This window comes from Mercenaria mercenaria, unplaced genomic scaffold (assembly GCF_021730395.1).
Source record: "Mercenaria mercenaria strain notata unplaced genomic scaffold, MADL_Memer_1 contig_162, whole genome shotgun sequence".
NCBI classification, from domain to species: Eukaryota; Metazoa; Mollusca; class Bivalvia; order Venerida; family Veneridae; genus Mercenaria; species Mercenaria mercenaria.
Window position 1 is genome coordinate 43026 of NW_026459610.1, and position 9829 is coordinate 52854.

Genomic DNA, 9829 nt, shown 5'->3' on the forward strand with positions numbered 1-9829 from the left:
TTAACTATTTGATGGATCATACATCTGCAGAATGTACTACCATTTTTCCAGAATCAGAGAAATAGAAATATCAAGTATTAGAGAGAAAGAAAGTATGGATCAAGTATGAAGAACTGCCTAAGAATAATTTGCAAAATACATTGAAATCTAACAATTTTCTAATTGCATAAGGAAGTTAAGAAAGGTGTACTCTTCTGGAAAATTTTGTGTCCCGTGCAACATTTCTTTTCCAATTTTGTGAGCAAAAATTCTGAATAAAAATTGCAACATGGCTACAGGGATGATACAAAAGGTTTAATTTTTATTTCCAAACACATTGGGGAATCAAAAGAAGAAATATAAGAATTAGGGAAAAAGAAATAATTGTCATGAATGAAGAACTTGCTTTTTATTAATTTACAAAATCTTTTTATCCTCACAACTGTAAATGATATTACGAATATGGAAGTTAAAGTGTGGACCTTGAAATTTAAACTTCAACTTCTCTGAGCATAGTTCTTCATAAAAATTGTAACTTTATAAAATAGTCTGTAGAAAAAGTGTAAGACTTTCATACTTGTTTTATAGAAAATGTTTCTGGATGTTTCAATGTAAGTTTGCTAGACCCAGACCACTAGCTCCTAAGTCAAGGTTGCAAATTAGATGTCAAAGGTTAAAAGGGTCTGTTTCTGTCTGGTCAAATAACTGCCATACATATAGGGATTTTGGAAAATTATTTGGCATAAATGTTCACCATAAAGAGACAACTTTTTATGCGCAAGACCGAAACCCTTGCTCCAAGGTCAAGACACACTTAGAGGTCAAGGTTAATAGAGTCTTTTTGGTGTCTGGTCAATAAAATCTGCGATCCATGAAGGGACTTTTAGAAAACTTGGCATAAAATGTTCAGCATAATGAAACCAGGTGTCATGCCCAAGATCAAGACCCCTAGCTCGAAGGTCACACTTGGAGGCCAAAGGTCAGATACAAAAATGACTTTGTCGTAGCATTTCTTGTTCATGCATGGAGGGATTTTGATGTATTTGATATGATTTATTCTGTCTTTGCGACCAGTGTAGATCATGATCAGCCTGCACATCCATGCAGTCTGATGATGATCAGCACTGTTCGCCATTCAATCAGTATATTTTTGGTAAGCATCCCGTTTAACAGTTAATGGCACTGTCCAAATTGAAAAATGGACAAGTTCATTATAGAAATTCAGCAGGGTAATGGTTAATATTAGCCCTAGGAGAAAATTGGGACTACTTTTCTGTAGTACAACACGCATGTTACATCCAATTTGTGATGTATTTTGACGTAAGGCTGCCTGATAAGTACTTTTGTGTGGACATAGATTTTTTTCAGATTAACTTCTCTTTGTTGTCACTATAAACAATATATAGACAGCATTTCTTGTTCATGCATGGAGGGATTTTGATGTACAATGGCAAAAATGTTCATAATCATGAGATGGTGTGTAATGAGTAAGAACCAGGCCCCTAATCCTTTGCTGTTACTATAAATAGCTATTACTGTAAACTTCTATTTTATTAACCTTATCATGCTGAACATGATTTATTCTGTCTTTGCGACCAGTGTAGATCATGATCAGCCTGCACATCCATGCAGTCTGATATATCAGCACTGTTCGCCATTCAATCAGTATATTTTTGGTAAGCATCCTTAACATTTTAAAGGTACTGTCCAAATTGAAAATGGGACAAGTTCATTATAGAAATTCAGCAGGGTAAGGGTTAATATTGCCCTAGGAAAAAATTGGGACTACTTTTCTGTAGTACAACACGCATGTTACATCCAATTTTTGATATATTTTGACGTAAGGCTGCCTGAATAAGTACTTTGTGTGGACCAAAATTTTATTCAGATTAACTTTCTTGTTTTCCCCTATAAACAATATATAGACAATTTTTATAATTGACCGTAGGAGAAATTTAAGACCATTTTTAGCTCCACTATTCGGGGAATAGGGGGCATACTACTCGCCCCGGCGTCGCGTCGGCGTTACCCTTCTTGGTTAAAGTTTTTCGGCAACCTTTGTTTTTCTGTCATATCTTTGTTACTATTGCTTGTATCTCACTGTAACTTCACAATAAACCCTTGTCCATTATACAAAACAATATATGTGTAGGGGGTGAGCCCATTATACCCCGGGTCCCAAGGTCACCAAGGTGTTATACTTAGATTATTTTTAAGGGTTTAAAATCTTTCGGCAACCTTGTTTTTCTGTCATATCTTTTTTTAATATTGCTTATATCTTACTTAACTTCAAATAAACATTGTCCAGTATACAAAAAAAAGTTTTTTATAGGGGCTGAGCCTATTATACCCAAGGTCAGGTCACCAAGGTGTTATACTTAAGGTTATTTTAAGGTTAAGTTTTTCGGCAATCTTTGTTTTTCTGTCATATCTTTGTTACTGTTGCTTATATCTTACTGTAACTTTACATAAACATTGTCCAGTATACAAACAAAGTATGTGCAGGGGTGGGCCCATTAACCAAAGGTCAAGGTCACCAAGGTCTTACAATTTGGTTATTTTTAAGGTTAAAGTTTTTCGGCAACCTTTGTTTTCTGTCATAAACTTTGTTACTTTGCTTATATCATACTGTAAGTTCAATTTTGTCCAGCATACAAACAAATTATGTGTAAGGGCTGGGGCCCCTTTTTAACCCAAGGTCAAGGTCACCAGGGAGTTATACATAGAATTATTTTCATGGGTTTTTTTTTCCGAAAGCTTTGTTTATAGACATATCTTTAGTATTTTAAAAGATAATGACTTGAAATTAAAAGTATTTTTTTATGATCATCTTGCATGTGCGGTACATACCCCATAACTCTAATTGTGTTTTTGATAGAATTATGCCCCTTTTTGTACTTAAACTTTTTTGCAATCTTCGCTCTCTGAATAGTACTTTAATGCAATATAAGATAAAGACTTGAAACTTTAAATGTATCTTTATCATCATCATCTGCATGTGTGGTAACAATCCCCATAACTCTGATTTGTATTTTGACCAAATTATGCCCCTTTTATACTTAAATTTTTTACAAACTTTGTTTTCTGGACATAAATTTGGTGCTATATAAGATAATGACTTGAAACTCAAAATATATCTTTATCATCATCATCTGCATGTGTTTGTAACAATCCTAAAACTCAGATTTGTGTATTTGATGGAATTATGCCCCTGGTGTATCTTCCTTAAAGTAGAGGTCTCTTATTCAGACATTATATTCAGTTTACTGTCATATCCCGAATAGTTGGAGCGCGCTGTCTTACGGACAGCTTTGTTCTGGTTACTTTCAATTTTAGGTGTTTTTTTTAAGGTACCTCTTCTGGTAAGGAGTTTTTATTGTAACTTAAAAATAAAAACTTACTTTCCCTTGTTGACTACTATATAAAACGATTATTCTTGAAACTTTTTACGCTGCTTTTTAGATTGGATATGTCATTGTTTTGGTTTCTGTCTACCAAACTTATAGTTTTTTATATCATCTTTCTGACGAGCATATATTTAAATCCTGGGACTCCCTTTTTTTATTTTGTTCATGCCAAGATGCTGTATTGGCAGACAGTATGTATGATGAAAATGTCCTTAGGCAGGGGACGTTGCTAACTCTATTACAAACTCTTGTTGTTGTTTTTAGCTCACCTGTCACATAGTGACAGGGTGAGCTTTTGTGATCACCCTTTGTCCGTCGTCAGTCCGTCCGTCCGTCCGTGCGTGCGTCCGTCCGTCAACAATTTCTTGTCTGCACGATAGTGGTTTCATTTATGAAATTTTTTTTTAAACCAAACTTGCACACAAATTGTATCACCATAAGATCACGGTTCCTTTCCCTTTAACTGGCCAATCCCATTATGGGTTCCAGAGTTATGGCCCCTGAATGGGCCAAAATTAGCTATTTTTACCTTGTCTGCACAATAGCAGCTTTTTTTATGATTTTAATTTTTCCAAACTGGCACACAAATTGTATCACCATAAGATCTTGGTTGCTTTCTTGAACTGGCCAGATTCCATTATGGGTTCCAGAGTTATGGCCCTGAAAGGGCCAGAATTAGCTATTTTGACCTTGTCTGCTCAATAGCAGCTTCATTTATGATTTGATTTTAATCAAACTTGCACACAACTTGTACCACCATAAGGTCTCAATTCCTTTCTTGAACTGGCGAGATTCCTTTATGGGTTCCAGAGTGATGGCCCCTGAAAGGGCCAAAATTAGCTATTTTGACCTTGTCTGCACAATAGCAGCTGCATTTATGATTTGAATTTAATCAAACTTGCACAAAACTTGTGTCCCCATAAGATCTTGGTTCCTTTCTTGAACCGGCCAGATCCCTTAATGGGTTCCAGAGTTATGGCCCCTGAAAAGGCCAAAATTAGCTATTTTGACCTTGTCTGCACAATAGCAGCTTCATTTATGATTTGATTTTAACCAAACTTGCACACAATTTGTATCACCACAAGATCTTGCTTCCTTTCTTCAACTGGCCAGATTCCATCTTGGGTTCCAGAGTTATGGCCCCTTAAAGGTTCAAAATTGGCTATTTTGGCTTTTGCAGCCATATACATGTAGAGACTTCATTTATGGTTTTATTTGATACAAACTTCCAAAATATCTTCAGCAACAATAAATCTTGGATTCCATGACAAATCAGATCCAATCATGTTCCAGAGTTATATATATCTGATTACCTCCCCTGATTGTAATCAAAATGGATTTATATCAGTAAGTACTTACAGGACTTATTTGAAATGTCATTATTGTTATTAGCTGGACTGAAACAATCAGGGTAGATAACTATTGACTGATTTTATTTCAAATTACCTCCCTTTATTTCAAATTAAAATTGTTATATCTCCATAACTAATGAAGATACTGATCTGAAATTTCATTTATGTCAACAGATTTATTTGGCAGATCCTTCTTTTGTCCACTTACAATATTTTTTTTTTAATTACTTCCCTTTTACGTTACTATAAATAGCTTATTTTAGTAACTTTTTTATTATTGGCCGTAGGGAAAACATGAGACCAGTTTTCTGTGGTACAACATGGATGGTACCTCCAATTTTTATGTGTATTTTAACATATCTATACCTTGTAAGATTTTTTTTTTTTTTTTGGTTGAATTCCTTCCCTTTGTTGTTCCTGTCCTTTGGACTTAGATATTTTTTCTGAGGACCTTCTTGTCCTCAAGTGCAATGATAACAGGTGAGCGATATAGGGCCATCATGGCCCTCTTGTTTTTCTGGAGTTGTTGCCCTATTTGATCTTGAACTAATTCATCACATCGTGAACTCGTGAACATAAGTCGAACAAATCCATCAAACTGAATTGAAACTAGGTATACATCAGCAGCATGAAGTGAATATGTACATGTTGCCCTGACTTTTATGATCGATTATTAGCTCAACTGTCACGAAGTGACAAGGTGAGCTTTTGTGATCGCGCAGCGTCCGTCGTTCGTGCGACCGTGCGTAAACTTTTCCTTGTGACATCTCTAGAGGTCACAGTTTTCATGGGATCTTTATGAAAATGGGTCAGAATGTTCATCTTGGTAAACTCTGGGTCACGTGCGGCCAAAAAGTAGCTAGGTCAGTAGGTCTAAAAAATAGAAAAACCTTGTGACCTCTCTAGAGGCCATATTTTTCATGAGATCTTCATGTAAATTGGTCAAAATGTTTACCTTGATGATATCTAGGTCAAGTTCGAAACTGGGTCACATGGGATCAAAAACTAGGTCAGTAGGTCTAAAAATAGAAAAACCTTGTGACCTCTCTAGAGGCCATATTTCTCAACAGATCTTCATGAAAATTGGTGAGACTGTTCAGCTTGATGATATCTAGGTCAAGTTCGAAACTGGGTCATTTGCGGTCAAAAACTAGGTCAGTAGGTCGAAAAATAGAAAAACCTTGTGACCTCTCTAGAGGCCATATTTTTCATGAGATCTTCATGAAATTTGGTGAGAATGTTCACCTTGATAATATCTAGGTCAAGTTAAAAAGTGGGTCATATGCCTTCAAAAACTAGGTCATTAGGTCAAATAATAGAAAAACCTTGTGACCTCTCTAGAGGGAGATCATACTTTTCAATGGATCTTCATGAAAATTGGTCATAATTTTTTATTTTGATGATATCTAGGTCACATGTGCTCAAAAACTAGGTCACTATGTCAAATAATAGAAATAACGACATCATACTCAGTTCAACACTGGGTCATGTAGGGATAGGTGAGCGATTCAGGACCATCATGGTCCTCTTGTTTTGTCTGGAGTTGTGGCCCTTCTTTAACGACGGATGACAACTACATTGTAGTTTCCTTCTCTTCATTTCAAATAAAACTTGTTAAGCATCATAAACATTATGTAGACATGCGCATTTGTTTCTTGTTCAGTTGTTTAACTTCTATATATTTTTCCTTAATAACATTACTGACCCGTCGTTATTATAAGTTATTGAATGAAACATTTTTGTCGACATCATTCTAGTTCGCTTTGCAACCTCCGTGAAGAAATATTGTCAAACTATACCGTAAAAGGGGAAGAGTTTGCTTCCTTTTGTAGCACAACTGTCTATGCATTATTGTGCCTTGCTCATATACATAACACTTTTATTTGTGTGAACATGCATGAATTTGTTATACTGCAAAATAAAACAGTCATCATTGATTACTTTACTTGTCGTCACTTTCATCCTTTTTATCGTAAATAGCACAATCATACACAGAAGATGCTGTATACTAAACATATTTTCTCAAAATTCAGACCAAAAATTCTATCAGATGCCACCATTATATAACTATATTTCAAACTTTTGCAGGGGGAGAACACCCTGACTCCTACTCACGCTGGGAGCTATGTGTCTCGCTGATGATACATTCTTTCTAAACTGTTGCCTCGCTGCATCAAATAAAGGCATTTCTGGATCCGGACTAGCCTGGGAAGCCGTTGACAATAATTGTCAGAAGAAATCTTACCTACATTATAAATCCAACTTAAATTGTGCCAATTAATGTTAACTGGCGTTCATCCGAGTTTCTGATATTGTCAATTTGCAGGTAGAAAAATGGTTATTTGGAAATTGTCAGACTGGATTCCCAGGCTAGTTCCAGACCTGCCCTTAAGTATGATAAAGGTCTTTAAGTTCGATGTCGGAAGAGGGATCTAGCAAAGTTTTACAACATTTAAGCTTATCAACGACGTCGGCAGAGATTATGAAGTTGTTCTGTTGTCAGGCTTAAGATGCAGGCATACTTAAACTTCAAAACGAAAGCCGTTTTTGTACAATAAAACTCCATCAAGTTTGAATAAATAGTTCAAATCGTTATGAATTTTGTACAGTAAACAGAGATTATGAAGTTGTTCTGTTGTCAGGCTTAAGATGCAGGCATACTTAAACTTCAAAACGAAAGCCGTTTTTGTACCCAAAAAAACTCCATCAAGTTTGAATAATAGTTCAAATCGTTTTTGAATTTTGTACAGTAATCATTTCTGCGTACAGACTGAAGTATACCATTAGTGGATTCATAGCGGAGTCGTGGGGGGGAGGGGGGGGGGGTCACCGGGGCGCTCCCGCCCCTAAAATCGCCGGAGCATAGGTTATTTGTCTTATGTTCTGGGTAAAATAATTGCAAAAATACATTTTTTCTCGCTCGCTACGCTTTGATACATAATTTGTCTTTTATTCTGACTGAAGAATATGAAATATGCATTTTTTCTCGCTCGCTACGCTCCAAAACTTAATTTGTTTTCTGTTCTGGGTTAAACATAAAAAATGCATTTTTATCTCTATCTCACAGGTAATTTGTCTTACTTGTTTTTTGTTTTTTTTTGTATTTTTGTTTTTGTTTTTTTTTATTGATGGAAAAAATGCATTTTTTTCTCGCTCGCTATGCTGGCACATTTAAAATCTGACAGTTTGCATGAGCTACAAAAAACCTTTTTATTTTAGTCCTAGGTAAACCCTCTCCATGAAAATCCTCAAAAAAACGAACGGCTAAGAAATTCCGAGATACTCGCGCAAGAATAAGTCTGACAATTCATAAGACGTGACTATAATGTTATTTGTGTTGATTTTGTCACAAAACCTGTCCTTTGTCAATAACAAATAAAGTACCCTAGAACGCCCAGAATGTACCAAATGGATCCATTATTTTCGTAGTTTTCCGGGGAATCATGCCCCCGGACCCCCCTATTTGCTCTAGTCTTCAAATATTTTACGCCCCCTCTTACACCGAATACTGTATCCGCCCCTGAGGTAGTCAAATTTTTTAAAAAACGTTATGGATGTAAGAATTTTTTTACAAAGTTTGGAACGATAACGCTTTTATCATATTAAGTAGACCGTTTAAAAAAATGTTGGATAGTTCAAGGAATCAGATATTCTAGATTTCATTTCAGGTTGTAGAATATTTTGAAGAAAAAAAAATATTGATTATTCTTCGAATACATTTTGACTGTACTATTAGAATAGTGTTACCGGATCTATAAAATCTGCCGAGAATGATAATCGGGATAAAGAACTCTCCCTTCAGGTAAAACGGCTTTGAAAACTATCCTTTATATATTTGGCGGGAATCGAGCACGTTTTCACCGTGCAATATTAGTATTTATAGTAACAAAAAAGTAGTCCGTCATGTCAACAAAACACATGAAACAATCGTCTGAAGCATTTTAAAGTATATTTTCAATCGTAAATTGTCAGCCTTTTAGAAAAAGTTTGGGTAATTTAAAGGGTGGCAGGAACTAGATACATGTCTTGTCTGTCTATTAATACATTTTAAATGGACTCCGCTTGTATTTCGAAGCAACCCTTGATTTTGAAAAAACATGACCAATTTTGTTATCAAATTCGTCGTCGTACGACTTATGAAAGAGTCGTAGTCGTAGTTTGATTATCTAGTCGTATACTTCGTTCCAAGACGAATCTATTGGTGTATACTTTTTATGATTTTTGTCCAGTAACCAACCCACCAATCTTAATTATTTAGACCCACTATTTTTCCGATAGAATGAACCTTAACATTTTGTAGTTTTAGAGAAATCTTGAAAAATTTCACTTTGTTTACACTTTGCAAATCAATTTCTTGTGTGGCTGGAGCTGACCAATTTATTCAAAAAAGCATTTACAGATATTTTTCAGGACTGAAACTTTACTGTCATGTCAAGGATGTTATGTTTTAGTTAAATTGAATTTTGTAGATTTTATAGAAACCTTGTTCTCTTGAAATCCTTTAAAATGATACTAAGCTGTTCTGTTTTGGGGGAGAAATTGTGTCATTTCTGTGTTAATTATTTGACACTTGATTTAACTACTTTTAAAGTATTTGTGATTTGAAATATACTGATAAGGTCTAGTTTTTTTTTCTTTAGTTTATGTTTATGTAATAGGTTTTGGATGACATTCATTATATTTCTTGCATTTGTTGAGTAATGTTTTGCGCATTTGGAAAATGTCATTGAATAATCAGATTTCAGGACTTTTGTGATTATTCAAAGATATGAGCTGATCAGTTATTTCTTTGCTCTTCTTTAGATTTAACACTTCTACTTAGACTGGAAGTTATACGGAAATTTAAAGCCAATTTTAGGAACATTGTACATTGTTTCTATTGAAGAATAAATTAAAACTTTGGAACCTTTTGTATATGATTTTAATATTCATAGAATATACTGGAATTTATGCGAATTTTATTTGGAGCAAAGACAAATGCAGATTGTGGCATTTTCTTGTATCTTAAATGAAGGATATTGCAAATGGTTTTTGTATTATTTTAATTGTATGAGGCTATTTATAGAAATATTGGTTCTTTGTAGCTATGAA